Source organism: Lactuca serriola, chromosome 1, assembly GCF_051521515.1.
Source record: "Lactuca serriola cultivar US96UC23 chromosome 1, Lser_US96UC23_V15, whole genome shotgun sequence".
NCBI classification, from domain to species: domain Eukaryota; kingdom Viridiplantae; phylum Streptophyta; class Magnoliopsida; order Asterales; family Asteraceae; genus Lactuca; species Lactuca serriola.
The window spans coordinates 58,101,699-58,118,097 of record NC_136408.1 but is presented as its reverse complement, the minus strand read 5'-3'; positions in this window follow the sequence as shown (position 1 = coordinate 58,118,097).

Genomic DNA, 16,399 nt, shown 5'->3' with positions numbered 1-16,399 from the left:
TAGTAATGAATAAAGGGTCAAACCCAAGTGGAGGGGGAGAGGGGAGACACATAAGACGCGAAGAGAAGTTCGAATTTCGGTCTTTATGTCAAGGACTAGGAGGGTGCAACACAAATAGATAGAAGTTGTTCGTTTAGGTTTAGTTATTCAGGGTAAAGGAAGAAGGAAGTTTTATGCTAAGATGTCCCATATGCTATGAGTTTCTTGCTTCTAAAAGAAAGGTTGGTCTTTTTTCCCAATCGTCTTATAGGTTTTCGGAATTAATCGAATTCCCGGGTGTGGCTCAAATAGCCAAGTGACCGATAGGTTCGTACTCTCAAGGATATGAGATTCATATTGACAACATATGAGTTCCTAAACAGGGAATTCAGTAGATTGAGTAGTTCACCAATAGAAAGCATCAAGTTTCAGCTGTGAAGATACTTCGTCTGTTTAGAGGATGCTGAAATCTGTTATAATCAAGGAAGGATGATAACAAGAGTGATCAACCATCAAAACCCTAGTAATTGGATACTATTACGACATGTCAGGAGCACGTATAGAAATAAATTACTCGAGCAATAGTCATACCTTGATATAGGTAAAGTAGTTAGAGCCTTGCGAGAAGGTTAATGGTGACTTAGTGTTCACTATAATCTAGTAGGTTGGGAGATAAGTAAACCTTACAATCAGTTTGTCACCAATACTAGAGTATTGGTCCCCTTTTCTAAGGCAAGTAAACCTGTCATACTATTTTTTGATAAAAGTCAGGATGATGGAACTAGACCTGGAAAACATGTCATGTCATGTAGGGTTCGTGTCGTGTCAAGACATTAAACGGGTTGAAAAGGCTTGACCCTAACCTGACCCATCTAATTATCGTGTCGTATCATGTCAACCCGTTTATTTTTGTGTTGGTTTCGTGGCAGGTTTCGGGTTAAGGTTTAGACCTTGTAAATATGTTGTGTCATGTCGATTTGACATATTTTAAAGGTTGGAAAGAAGGAGCTATGGAGGCAAAAAGGAAAAAGTGAAACACTGGAGTTATGAGATGGAATGACAAAATTTATAGTAAGTTTAGAAGGAAAAATGAAAAGAGTTAAAGTTGGGGAGCAAAAGGGATAGATGGTGAGGATGACTAAAATTAAGTAACTTTGAAAATTTGAATATTACTTCTAATTATTGAGTTTGGACTACTACAAGTCTATAACATATAATATATTTCTTAAAATATGAAATTTATAATAAATAATATATAATTAAACGAGCCATATTTGAGTCATCTTCGGGTTGAACGTCTTGACCCTAACCCTACCCGTTTAATTATCGTGTCGTGTCGTGTTAACCCGTTTACATAAACGTGTCGAAATCTCTTACCCTAACCCGCTAATTTTGTGTCGGGTTTGTGTCGGGTTTTCGTGTCGTGTCATGTTTTGCCAGGTCTAGATGGAACCCCTAAACTAGGTAAAGAAACCATTTGCAATCTAGATTCGTGTATGTTTTAAAGAATACACCCAAGTTCTTTTAGAGACATATTCGAAAAGTAGATTCCATGGATAAAATTCCCCAAATAATCACGTTATAAAGAGTCGACAGTGTTTCAAGTCAAAAGAACAAATCGACATTTCATGTCTGAAGGTGATCATTCTCCGTAAAATATAAATTCTGGAAGTCCAGATGGATGAGCTCCCGGCTTTGGAAGACTTTGCGAAGAGTTTAGGAGTATGACTAAGGTAGAAAATGAAGTTCTAGGAGAAATTTTCAATGCGGAAATTTTGGCAAGATCATGAGTAAATCTCGAAAACTCGAGCAAGATAACATCTAACTACTCTAGGAGCAGGATTTCAGGGACAAAATCTTTGTAATTTATGGGAGAGTTGTAACACTCCATAGTCACCTTTCAGTAGGATTCAATATAAATGTTGATTATAAAATTTCGAAGTACAAATATTACACCCTTTAGCCCAAGTAATCAACATAAACATGTAGGAAACGACGATATGATTTCTGTAGATATATACAACTGTAACGTCCCAAAAATTATAAGGTAAAATTTTCATTTTTAGTTCAACAAAAAAACTAATTATCTTTAAGTCAAGCATTCATTAACCTTTTTCAAAATATTCAAAAGTACTTTATAAGAAAACAATTATGAGAGTATAATCCCAAAATAATTATAATGTGGAAACATATCAGAAATTCAGGGTAATAAAGGCACTTGGATATTTTGAGAATTGTGATTCCACTTTCAAATCAAAGTATTTGGGTGGTACTCCCTAATCTTTGATTGGATAAAACTCAGAAGAAAAAAGAACAGAGAATGAGATGTATGAATTTCGTGAGTACCAGAAAACTGACCAAAATTGGTTAAAACCTCCTTTGTCTGAAAACAGTCAAAACTGTCATAAAATAGTTTTTTCAATAGCCAAAACTCTCATAAATCTGGGTTTTTTATATGGATTAATACAAAGCCAAAAACGGGTCAAATATTTAAAATTTGGATTTTCTGTGCTGATCTGGCAGCTCAACCCCAGCCAGGGGCTCTGCCCCTTAGACCCCGCCAGGGGCTGCCACCCCTTGGACCCTGATCCCAGGGGCATTGCCACCGGACCCCCATTCGTTCAGGGGCTTTGCCCCTAAATGGCAGTTTACTTTTAATCTTGAATAAACTTAAACAAGTGTGCACTCCGCACCTTCCTTACTTGTTTAATATTCATCAAGATTGATTTTTGGTCAACAAGTCAACCCATTACACTTAAATACAATTAGTGAAAAAAATCACCAACAAAACATGGGTGGATGCGTTGTGATTATCCCGATCCCTTCCCTTTCGAACCGGAAGTACCTAAAACCATAACCATAAAAACTTTAAACACAAAGATTAGTGAGTTCCCCAAGATACCACATACCATACATATCATTGGGCCTAGCACTCACATTGGGCGTAACCCACATATTAGGCCCAACCCATCATAATGGGCCTAGCCCTAGCAAACCAACGGGCCTAGCCCGATCAAAAAAATATAAAACTCATAATGACAATTAGCACCTATATAACATATAATGAGCCTAGCCCTTCCTGATCCATAGACCTAGCCTAACATACAATGGGCCTAACCCAACATACAAATGGGCCTAGCCTAATATACCATGAAAGAGTCACAAATACATCTAACATATCAGAATCTAGTGGTCATGCATTGGTGTCTTCGACCCACGAATATAGTGAGGAGACTCACCTCAATCCGCTGATAATCAAATAACTACTCGGGTCGTTGAACCGGATAACCTCGCACCAACTGAGAATATACAACCTTAATTAATAATTAACCTGATAACCCAAAATCTGAGGCCCACTCCATAATCTAACTTCCTAAAGGGTAAAATACCATTTACCTATTTCTTACTTGGCTCAAAAACAAGATCCAAACCATTTGCACAAAAGCCCAAATCCCTAAATGGAAATCTAAAGCCCAATATGGCCCAACTTACCAATTGGGCCCAAAAACTATCATGGGACCAAAACCAAGAAAGTGCACGACCTAACTATGGCCCAAATTTGAAGTCCAGTCACCCAACAAGTCCTAAATTCAAAAAAGCCCAAAATAGCTGAACTGGGGAGTACGCCCCGCGCACTCACTCTCGAAGCAAACGGTACAATCCGTTGATGCAAGAATCCATTATGTTGTTGAGCGAACTCTCATGTACGCCCAACATACTCGTCAGAGTCCATAAAAACAACATTAAGCTCTTAATGGGTTAATTGAAGTTATCAAAACATAGATTTGATCCCTAAGCAAGGTCTTAAACTATAAAGTTGCCAACTTTACTCTCTTACATGCCTTAATGGGACTCAACACTTAAAAAAGAGATTAATAAGAGTCTCAATACTTGCATGAATAAAAATCTTCCATAAATTTTGCATTTTTATGAACAAGGGACCTCATTAGAGCATAAATCTAGCATCCATTACTTCTGGAGTAGATCAAAAGCTCATCTTTACTTCAAAAGACTCAAAAATTCCCAAGAAACACCATAAAGTACATCTAATAGAATGATCATCAAGTTATGAGCTTTTACCTTAAAAAGCTTGCAAATGAGATGGTAATCCTGGATCTACAAGCTCAAGCCACTCCTCCAAGTGTTCGTTTTCTTCTTCTTCACCACAAAACTGTTGGATAAGGTGTCTAAGTCCATAACTATTTCGGGCTTGTACTTGACCCGACCCGGCATGGTCCATTTGGGTTGCATGGCACCATGCAATTGGATAGACTAAATGAGAGAAATAACACTTGGAGATTATTAATATATTATAAGTTCTAATATATTAATAATATTATTTAATTAGTTGATCAAAGAATTAATTTGGAATTAATTAAGTGATCAAAGGATAACTAATTAAATATATGGGTTGATTATGTAAATCATCCATATCTTGTATAGTGGGCTAAGAGGCTCCATGGATTATCAAGTTGGGTTCTACCCATAGGATGCTCCATGGGAGTTACAAACCCATGGGTCATGGAAATGAAGAGTCATGACACATTAGGGTTTACATGGTGTAACCCTAGATGTGCCAACACTATATAAGAGTCTCATTCTCCACAAAATTGGCTACACAAGTTGAACACTAAGAAACTAGAGGGCTTGGCCGATTTTGAGAAGTGTGTGTTATCTCAAGAGTCTTTCCAAGAGCATTTGGTGTTGTGTGAAGCATTTGAGGCATCACACTTGGGGTGCTAGGCTCACGAGGTTTCAAGGAACACAAGCAACAACAAGGTAAGTTATTCTATCTATGATTCAAGTTAAAAATTGTTCCCCATGTATGCTAGATAGGAATATAACCTTGGAATTCAACTTTGCATGATAATTAGACAAACATAGATCCAAGGTTATTAGGGTTGCATGTACACTTAGGAAGTGTTAGAATGCTCAAAACCCATCAGTGGTATCAGAGCCTAGGCTTGTTTGTTTGTTATTTGTGCTTAAAAGTTGAAGAAAGTCGAAAATTCTGCTGTCTGACTGATGGACTCGGCGAGTCCATGGGGAGGACTCGTCGAGTTCATGTGTATCTTCAACCTACTCGGCGAGTAGGTTTATGCACTCGGCGAGTAGGGTCGACAGAGTGCAGAATTTCGACTTGAGTTGCTGGAAATGAATTAGAATCATTACCCTAAAATGTTTTGGTACTTGAAAACTTGTTTTAGAAGGTGTAATGTCTTTTCTAACTCATTTACAACAACTAGTTATCAAAATTACAAAGATTAAATGTGATTTTGATTCTTGAAAGTGTTCATATTCATATTCTTGTTCTTATGATGTTTAGATGATCATAGGAATTATTTGTAACCTATGCGGTAGATTAATTCATGATCATAATGTGTTTTAATGGAGTCCATAACTTGTCCTCAAGTTATGGAAAACCAAAAGTCTCTTGGATTAAAAACCATTAAAAGAACACAAGAGTTAGGAAAAATGAAAAGTCCTCATTTTATTACTCTATTAAACTCATAAGTTACAAGAAATGAAAAGTTTTGAAAGTTTACAAAACTTGCCCTCAAGTTTTGGAACAAGTAAAGTTAAGTTAAAACTTTAGTTCCAACCCCTAGAATTTTAAAAGTTAAAATTCAACCCTTATACTTATATTATTATGATTTAATAATTATATATATGTATAAGAACAAAGTCGTCTTACCGCTAGTACGCCTCATTCACGAAGCCGGTCTATAAGGTGGGTATAAGGTTGTTGCCTATAAAATGGTGACTTAATGGGTGTCCACTCTCACCCACCGCTTGCTTGATCGGTGGAGGGTCGTTAGCCGAACGGGTAAGACAAGGACTTATTAATTCTCATTCAAAGTATGATGAATATTATAAAGTAACTAAATGTTTTATTAAATTCCCAATCTTAGTTACTTTAGGAAAAATGTGAATAAGGTGCTATTCCATGAAATTACACTTTACACTTTGATTAAGTCGTTGGTGGAGCGTGTGTGGTTAACCGGCACACTAACTTGGACTTAACAAGGTAGGTAAAGGGTGACTTAGGGTTTATTATACTATCGATGGAGCGTGTGTGGTTAACCGGCACATCGATTGAGTGATAAACTTTAAGGGTACCAAGTGATTTGCATGGTTACTTCACACCTCGTTTTGTGATCCTCGGTATCCCAGTCACAAAACTTGGAGGGCACACTCGAGATTGAAACATGCCTTTGAAAAGTTCATTGAATCTCAAAGAATCTAGGAATTTCTAAGAACCATTCAAAAACCTAATACTAAAATCTTGCGGTTTTCGTGGTGGAAATTGGTGAATCGTCATTCACCTACCTTTCAAATATGATATAGCTTAGATTACGACATACCTCTTCTAAGTTATATTATATTGTGATTGGATCCTAGCCTTAATATTACATTTGGGTGTTTTATTAAGGACTCTCTTATATCTAAACTAATCTTGTCCTCTTTCCTTCAGATGTATTTCAACAATGCTTCTGGCTCTAATCCTAATGGCTCCTTTACCCTTATGAACTTGTGTGGGAAAGTCACCTTTGATGGATCCAACTTCAATGAGTGGATCAGAAACATCAGGATGATTACCCGCTACGAGGACAAAGAATATGTCCTTGACAAGGAGCTTAAGGAGATTGATGAGTCCACTACAACTCCTCAGGAGATCGCTGAATTTCGGGCACATGAAAGGGATGCTACGAAAGTGGCTTGCATCATGATGGCCACGATGACAGCGGAACTCCAAAAGTCTTATGAGGATTTCTACCCTTATGACATGCACCAAGATTTGATGGAAAGATACCATCAAAGTGCAAGACAAGAGAGGTATGAAATCATCCGCTCCATGATAACAACCATGATGAAGGACGGGGAATCCGTCACGAGCCACATGCAGAAAATGCAAAGGTATGTGGATCGTTTGCTGAAGCTTAATGTGAACTTCCCGGAGGATCTTGCAATAGATATTATTTTGCATTCCTTACCATCGTGCTATGATCAATTCCGCATGACATATCACATGAACAAGGAAGAAGTCACCCTCAGCAAACTTCAGGGACTTCTCAAGACCGCAGAATCAGGTCTTAAGGGGAAGTCGGTTGCTATCACTCCTACTCAAAACTCTACTCCGGTTTTGGCAATCGGGAAAAGTCGAGGGAGGAAGAGAAAGAGCTCTTCTAAGGGTACCAAGGCTCGGACCCTTGATGGCTCTTCTTCAAGTGGAACCAAGAAAAGTTTCATTACTCCTTCTTCTGACCCAAAAGAGGCTGAATGCTTCTATTGCCATGAAAAAGCTCATTGGAAGCAGAACTGCCCAAAATACCAGCAAGATGTGAAGGATGGGAAAGTTAAACCCAACCATGCAGGTATTTACACTATCATTTCTAATAACTCACCCCATTCTAATTCTTGGGTCCTTGATACCGGTTGTGGTATTCATATTTGTTGTGACTTGCAGGGACTAAGAAGAAGTGAGGATGTGGAGCAAGGAAGGATAAACTTGATCATGGGGAATAAGAAAGCTATACCTGTTACCAAGATTGGAGTTTATACTTTATCGCTAAGTAGTGGGTTTAGTTTAGATTTGAATAAGTGTTGTTATTCGCTAGGAATGGCAAGAAATATTATTTCCTTTCATGCTTTGTACAAATAAGGGTTTACCTTTTCATTTAATAATGAAGTTGGTTCTATTGATGCTTTCTTTAATAATGTTCTTTATTTTAAAGCATTACCTTGTGATGGTGTGTATGAAGCTGTATCTGTTGTAGATAACTTAGGAAATAATGTTTTGTGTATTGATTCTACTAATAATAACTTGGATAAAGCATCTTTATGGCATTGTCGTCTTGGACATATAAGCAAGAAACGCATAGGCCAACTCCAAAAGGATGGAGTCTTGGAGTCGTTTGACCTAAAGTCAGATGATAGTTGCGAATCATGCTTACTTGGAAAAATGACAAAGTCACCCTTCACAGGTTCGTGTGAGAAGGGTGAAGGTTTGTTGGACCTTATACACACGGATGTGTGTGGACCATTCAAACATGCCACAAGGGATGCTAATCGTTGTTATTTGACTTTTACTGACGATTATAGTAGATATGGATATGTCTACTTGATCAAGCATAAGTCAGAGACTTTCGAGAGGTTTAAGGAATTTAAACAGGAAGTCGAGAATCAATTGGGCAGGAACATTAAGATGCTTCGATCCGATCGTGGTGGTGAGTATCTTAGTTCAGAGTTCCTCGACTATCTAAGGGAATGTGGGATAGTCTCACAATTGACACCTCCCAGGACACCACAGTTGAATGGTGTGGCTGAGAGGCGTAATCGAACCTTGTTAGATATGGTTCGTTCCATGATGAGTCGAGCTACGCTACTAATCTCATTCTGGGGGTATGCCTTAGAGACTGCCGCCCATATTCTTAATCTAGTCCCTACAAAGAAAGTTGCCAAAACTCCTCACGAGATGTGGACTGGTAAAGTACCTAAACTAGACCACATCAAGATTTGGGGTTGCGAGGCTTTCGTGAGACGCGAGACTCATGATAAGCTCGAACCTCGAAGCGAGAGGTGTATTTTCATCAGTTACCCACAACGATCCTTTGGTTACCTCTTCTACAGACCTAGTGACAATGTGGTCTTTGTAGCAAGAAGAGGAGTCTTTCGAGAAAGAGAGTTTATAAGCCAAGGAGACAGTGGGAGGCAAATTGATCTTGAAGAAATTCAAGAATCAAGCGGTGAAGGAACTTCAAACTCTAGCCCTCAACTTGAGGAGGAAACTCCTGTTGAGCCAATTGACAAATCTGTACCTCTGAGACGTTCCACGAGAGTTAGGAGTGCACCTGAGCATTACTATGGATTCCATATTACTGCAGAAGGTGAGACACTTATTAGTGATGGGACACTAGTAAGTCAAGATGACCCTAACAGCTACGAGGAAGCCATGGCAGGCCCCGAGTCTGCTAAATGGAAAGAGGCTATGGATAGCGAGATACAATCCATGTATGACAATCAAGTTTGGAACTTGGTTGAAAATGTACCAGGTCGTAAGACAGTAGGGTGCAAATGGGTCTTCAAGAAGAAGACCGACATGGATGGTAAAGTACACACTTATAAGGCTAGACTGGTTGCAAAGGGCTTCTCTCAAATTCCTGGAGTGGATTATGATGAGACCTTTTCTCCGGTAGCCAAGATTAAGTCTATTCGGGTTCTGTTAGCCATAGATGCATTTCATGACTATGAAATATGGCAGATGGATGTCAAAACCGCTTTCCTTAATGGAAAGTTGGCTGAAGATGTTTACATGAGTCAGCCAGAGGGTTTTGTCAGCAACGAGTACCCTAATAGAGTGTGTAAGCTTGAGAAATCCATTTATGGATTGAAGCAAGCACCTCGCAGATGGAATCTTTGCTTTGATGAAAAGGTCAAGGAATTTGGCTTTTCTAGGAGTGAAGATGAATCTTGTGTGTATGTCAAGGCTAGTGGGAGTATAGTTAGCTTTTTGGTATTGTATGTGGATGACATACTACTCATAGGAAACGACATTCCAACCCTGCAGGAAGTAAAGTCCTGGCTTGGGAAGTGTTTCGCTATGAAGGACCTTGGTGAAGCTGCCTATATTCTAGGGATAAGGATCTTGAGAGATCGGAGTAAAAGACTAATTGGACTTAGTCAGAGTACCTACTTGGATAAGGTGCTGAAGAGATTCAGCATGCATGATTCCAAGAAAGGAGAGTTACCCATCCAGAGTAACACCAGATTGAGTAAGACACAAAGCCCTAGCACTGAGGCTGAGATAGCAGAAATGAGTCGAACACCTTATGCTTCGGCTGTAGGATCGATCATGTATGCTATGACGTGTACTCGACCCGGTGTAGCTTTTACCTTGAGCATGGTTAGTAGGTATCAGGCGAACCCTGGCAAGGCACACTGGACTGCGGTAAAGAATATCCTCAAGTACCTGCGGAGGACTAAGGACTGGGTTCTTACCCTCGGTGGGAGTGATGACTTGAGAGTTGTAGGGTATAGTGATGCTAGCTTCCAGACTGATAGGGATAATTTCCGCTCTCAGTCGGGCTGGGTCTTTACCCTAAACGGAGGAGCAATTTCTTGGAAGAGTTCCAAGCAAGAGACAGTGGCAGATTCTACTTGTGAATCAGAGTATATTGCAGCTAGCGAAGCAGCAAAGGAGGCGATATGGCTGAAGAACTTCATTGGAGACCTTGGAGTTGTACCAGCTACTAAAGAGCCAATGGAAATTTTCTGTGATAGTGAAAGTGTTGTTGCCTTAGCCAAGGAACCAAGGGATCATGGGAGATCCAGACACATCGACAGAAAATACCATTTCATTAGACATCGGATCGAAGAAGGACACCTCGTGGCAAAGAGGGTATCATCAGATGAGAATCCGGCAGATCCCCTCACAAAGGGACTGACTCGGGTTAAGCATCTCCAGCATGCTCGGAGCATAGGGCTGAAGGATGATATTAGATTTAGTAGTTAGATAACCCAGAAATTTGTAAAGTGTAATTGACATTAGATGATGAATAAAAGATGTTTTATTTATGAGTAAAGTGTTGCTATCTCTTGTCGATTGTTTACTATATTTCTTTTGCATGTTTTGACTTCCAGAATAATTTTGTTTGGTATAACATATTATTCAAACCTCCACAGTCGGTCATATGTTGGAAGTAGATATGAATCAAGGTTGTCATGGTTGGTTGTAGAGGTCTTGGACAAGGCTACAACAATCATGAGTGCTCATAAGTTCTGAGCATTGGACTCAACCCACGCTCACTGGAATCACTTCATGGAATTCTATCTCGAGTGATCGTGAGACGGTAATATCATATAAGTCTTCAAACCTAGAGATATGATTTGTTACTTACAAGTTGGTTATGCATTGACTGTACGAAACCGCATTGGTAACTCGATGTTATAAAACGTACTTTTGTGTGTAATTCAATGAGTGGTAGAACAAACATATGAGTCGAAGTTTATCTGTTCCTTCTTGGATTAGAAGCTGATATCTGGGCCCCTCGATGATTTTGTTTTGACCCATGTACCAGGCCCGGTCAGAACTAAGTTGATGTGTTCAATTAAGTTCTATGTCAAACAAATTGGAAATCGGGAAACAAATGCTGGACAATAAGCAAGACATGTTCCATGTATTTGTCTGGCTGATATCTAGAACAGAGGATTATATGATCACTTATCTTAAATGGCGTATCATCATCTTCTCAGTTCTGAGAGACCTTGAAAGAGCTACGATTGCCGGTCGGTTCCTGAAGTACTAGAGATATAGTTATTAGACTTATCCAAGTGGGAGACTGTTGGATAAGGTGTCTAAGTCCATAACTATTTCGGGCTTGTACTTGACCCGACCCGGCATGGTCCATTTGGGTTGCATGGCACCATGCAATTGGATAGACTAAATGAGAGAAATAACACTTGGAGATTATTAATATATTATAAGTTCTAATATATTAATAATATTATTTAATTAGTTGATCAAAGAATTAATTTGGAATTAATTAAGTGATCAAAGGATAACTAATTAAATATATGGGTTGATTATGTAAATCATCCATATCTTGTATAGTGGGCTAAGAGGCTCCATGGATTATCAAGTTGGGTTCTACCCATAGGATGCTCCATGGGAGTTACAAACCCATGGGTCATGGAAATGAAGAGTCATGACACATTAGGGTTTACATGGTGTAACCCTAGATGTGCCAACACTATATAAGAGTCCCATTCTCCACAAAATTGGCTACACAAGTTGAACACTAAGAAACTAGAGGGCTTGGCCGATTTTGAGAAGTGTGTGTTATCTCAAGAGTCTTTCCAAGAGCATTTGGTGTTGTGTGAAGCATTTGAGGCATCACACTTGGGGTGCTAGGCTCACAAGGTTTCAAGGAACACAAGCAACAACAAGGTAAGTTATTCTATCTATGATTCAAGTTAAAAATTGTTCCCCATGTATGCTAGATAGGAATATAACCTTGGAATTCAACTTTGCATGATAATTAGACAAACATAGATCCAAGGTTATTAGGGTTGCATGTACACTTAGGAAGTGTTAGAATGCTCAAAACCCATCAAAAACACCCACAATCACTTTTCAAGCTCAAAAATCACCATAAGCACTTAGGGTTTAGAATCTAGGGTTTAAAAGGGATGGAGGCTGAAGAGAATAGGGTTTTGTGTTGAGTTAAGGAGCTTAAACAGGGTCCAAGACCCTAAATTAGGGTTTCCATGAAGCTCGAGTACGCCCAACATACTCTTATTACGCCTAGCGTACTCCTACTGATGTTCGTGATCCTTCTCCCTAGTACGCCCAACGTACTCCCTATGTCTACCCGGAGTACTTGGGTTAGCCTTAAACCCTACCAACTTCCGAAGACCATAACTTATTCGTTTTAAGTTCGTTTCCGACGATCCTTATGTCCACAAAAAGGTAATGAGAAGCTCTACGCTTCTATCAACTCATATTTTCCTCAAAACTTCCCGAACTAAAATCCAATTTCCATAAAAGCCTAAACTGCCTCTTTCCAGTTGTACCCTTAGGCTCCAAATCATAAACCAAACTCCCGAATCATCTAGATTACACTAGCCACGCCCAAATGGGTCTAAATCCTTATTTTCCAAAAGGCCCTAAGTCTTATGATAACCGATCTTTGGGTCTCAGCCCCGAGTTTGGAAACAATTCGAAACAGGGTGTTACCACTCTTCCCCACTTAAATTTGATTTCATTCTCGAAATTATTCCTTACCACCCTCCTGGAAACCATCGTTCCAGACAAAACCTCCTAAGGCTGAACAAATCACTAATCCTTTAACAGTCGATCTAATACGCTACTTCTATAATTCTGGAACCCATATCTTGCTTGGGCTCCACACAAGTGGAACCAATCCAAAACACAATCACAAGAGCCTTTTTCTTCCATCAGAATTGAAAATGTCTTTCTGACCCTGAACGCTTCAACTAATGCCCTTGGGATACATATTCCTTAATCCATAACTTGCTGAAATAAATATCTTGCACATATACACTAATGTGGCATAGCAAAGAGCAACAAATAGGAGTGCTCGGTATCGAAGTCCTGCTAGCACAAAATCCAGTTTTCGCTACAACATCTATGTAAGTTAGGCTACACTTACTATGCTTCAAGTGTAACTTGTATTTATATTCATAGTTGTTGTTATGAATGTGTGTGTGTGTGTATATATATATATATATATATATATATATATATATATATATATATATAATATTTATCAGTAATTATAGTTATATTACTAATTGATCTATTTATAGGAGAGGTGTCTAGAATGGTCATGTTGACTTGATTGTTAGATTTCAGAAAAGGCTATACGCTAAAATGTTCATGCCTCCTAACTGTCTAGCCTGCCTGATCCTTATTTGATAAAACTCGTGGTATTGATTAGGATTAGTGAAAGATCTAGCCTTCATTACTAGATGGTCATAATAATTAATAAGTAATAATATTATAGGTTAATACTTGTTAGGCATGTTGCCCGCTAGTGGGATCGCTAGAAACCTGTGAATCTTCTGAGAAACTTCCCAGGTGAGTTATCTCAGTATACTATGTATTACAATACATATCCATATGTGCTAGGTTATAAGAGCTAATAGAATAAGAGTCAATAATGTAAACTTTAGGGATCAATGTCATTGTATTCAAAGTTAGTAGTATAGCCTCTATGTTCATGTACTAGTAGAGCCTGAAAGCATAGTCTCTATATGTGTAATATGATTATGTATGTTGGGTGGGCCCATTAGGTTTATTGAGTGGGACCCGTTATGTAGTTTAGGCGGAGCCCATTTTTACGCTTATTGAGAGAGGCTCATTTATATGCTAATTAGGCGGGGACCAGTATATGTATTGTGATATATGGTATTTTGGAGAACTCACTAAGTTTTGTGGTTATTCAGTTGAATATAAAGTTTTTTAGGTACTCATGTGGAGGGCAATGTTTGGCTGTACATACACACATATTATATTGAAGAATTATATTCATTTATTCATAATAAATTTACATCATTACAGACGTAAATACAAAATTTTCTGTAACATCCATAAAATTTATGAAAATTTTAAACTTTTTAAAAGCAACCCATAATTATCATTGTTTACAAATAGTTTTCAAAACAGGTTTAATATCAGAGTTTTCCCAATATCATGAAAACAAAACTTGAGGAGGTGCATGATCACGCCTTCGCCTTCCCGCGGTCCTATGAATTATTAGAAACATAATCCAAAACTGTAATCCCAATGCTTACTGAGTTCCCCCAAAATACCAATACACATGCAAATAGCACATATACAATAACATCATGCAATTGGTCCATAGCTAACATACTAGATTACCCCTGAGCCCACAAAATAAGTCTAGCTTGCACCTTGGGCTCAAATATTATGTCTGCCTTGCTCCCCGACTTAATTAGTCCTCGGAATGAATACCACTAAGCCTTCAGTACGAGTCTAGCATGCCCTTCCCGGACCTCAGCTCGTATCTGGAACGCTCATGAGCCCACAGTATGAGTTTGGCATGCCCTCCTCAGCCCTCAGCTCATATCTTGTTTACTATAGGGTTTTTTTGGCTATAGCACGGAGCAGTACAACCTCATCCCAACCCACACAATATGTCGACATATAACATATTATATCATATATAGATAAACAAACAATATCACAGGTAATCCTACAAATCAGCAGACTAGCATATCAAAACTAGCATGCATATATATATATATATATATATATATATATATATATATATATATATCAAACCAATGGGTCGGTTGTGGTGCCTTCGACCCAAAAGTACAGTGAGGAAAACTCACCTCACAAGCTAAACAAATTTGACGAGGCTCGACTCCGAATCTTAGCTCTCTACTTAATGCCTACATCTACCAAGTGACCAATTCCATCAAAATCCCAATAATACCCAAAATACCCTTAAAATTCAAACTTGGTCATACATGGTCAAACTCCAAGTCAAGTGGTCAAAGTTAATAAACCCACTGAGTTAACCCAGCTGAGTCAACCTAATCGAGTTAACTCAACATGGGCTGACCCATGCGAGTACGTGGGGCGTACTCTGGAGGTACGCTGAGCGTACGAGAAACCACACATTGACCAACTTACGGGGTGGCTGACTGAGTACATGGGGCGTACTCCCACATACATTGGGCGTAACTTCGCAGTCCTCAAATCTTCATTAAGTGCTTAATGGCTCAAGCACTTGAGCCCATATTTCAGATCCACGGTCCAAATGTACTCTAAAGTCATTAAGTATCCAATTTTATGACTTTGCACATCCATAAAGTACTTAATGCAAGGTCTTAATCCATTAAGACCTTCTACAAGAAACAAGGAGCCAAACTAACTAAAGGGACCTCATTTTTATGGCTTAGAACCCTTTCTAGGGTCTAAAAGGACAACCCAAATCGTCCAAAACCAAACATCCATAAGAATGGGGCTTTTGGGAGAAGAAGAACATCATAAAGCTACCAAAATGAGATCCAAGCAAACAAAGCATCAAGGTGAAGACTTTTTTACCTTCTGGAGCTTCCCAAGGAGGTAATGATCCAAGATCCATAAGCTTGCTTCAACTTCTAAGCTCCTTGATGAAACTCCTTTTTCATTAAACACACAAAGAACACACTTTTAGCTCAAAATCACTCTGAAAGGACTAAGGTTTGCCAAAAACGACTCAAGGGCTTTGGAGGCTGAAGAGGTGGGTATAAGTGGTCCATAAATTAAATACTGCACAAACCCTAAAAATTTGGGTTTTCCTTCAGACATGAGTACACCCAGCGTACTAGGGCACGCCCTAGTACGCTTAGCATACCCATATGTACACTTAGCATACAACTCCTTCCCTAAAATTACAATCTTGCCCCTAAGGCTTCCCGTGGCTTTTTCCTTTCAATCCAAGGACCAAAATGACATAAATTAAAATCAAATGAGGGATTTGAAAATACCTAAAAACCGGGGTGTTACATTTTCTATTAGATGCCTAGCGACAAAACGTGAGCATTTCAGGAAATTCTCGCTAGTTTAAAGTCAATTGCGTTGGTTGAGACCATCTCCAATACATCTTTAATTTTTTCCTTCAAAAATGGAATAAAAATGGAGTAAACAATGTTTCATTTCTAACCTTACTTCATTTTAATCCTATTTTTTTACCTCAAAAAGTATATTGAAAGTATATTGCATTTTTGTAATTTATATATATATTGTCAAACACACCCTTCTATTAATTAGAATTTTCACAAATATATATTCGTTCTCTTTTCATAACAATAATATTATCAATTATATAATCTTAAAATTATTACAAAATAATATAAATATATATATATATATATATATATATAT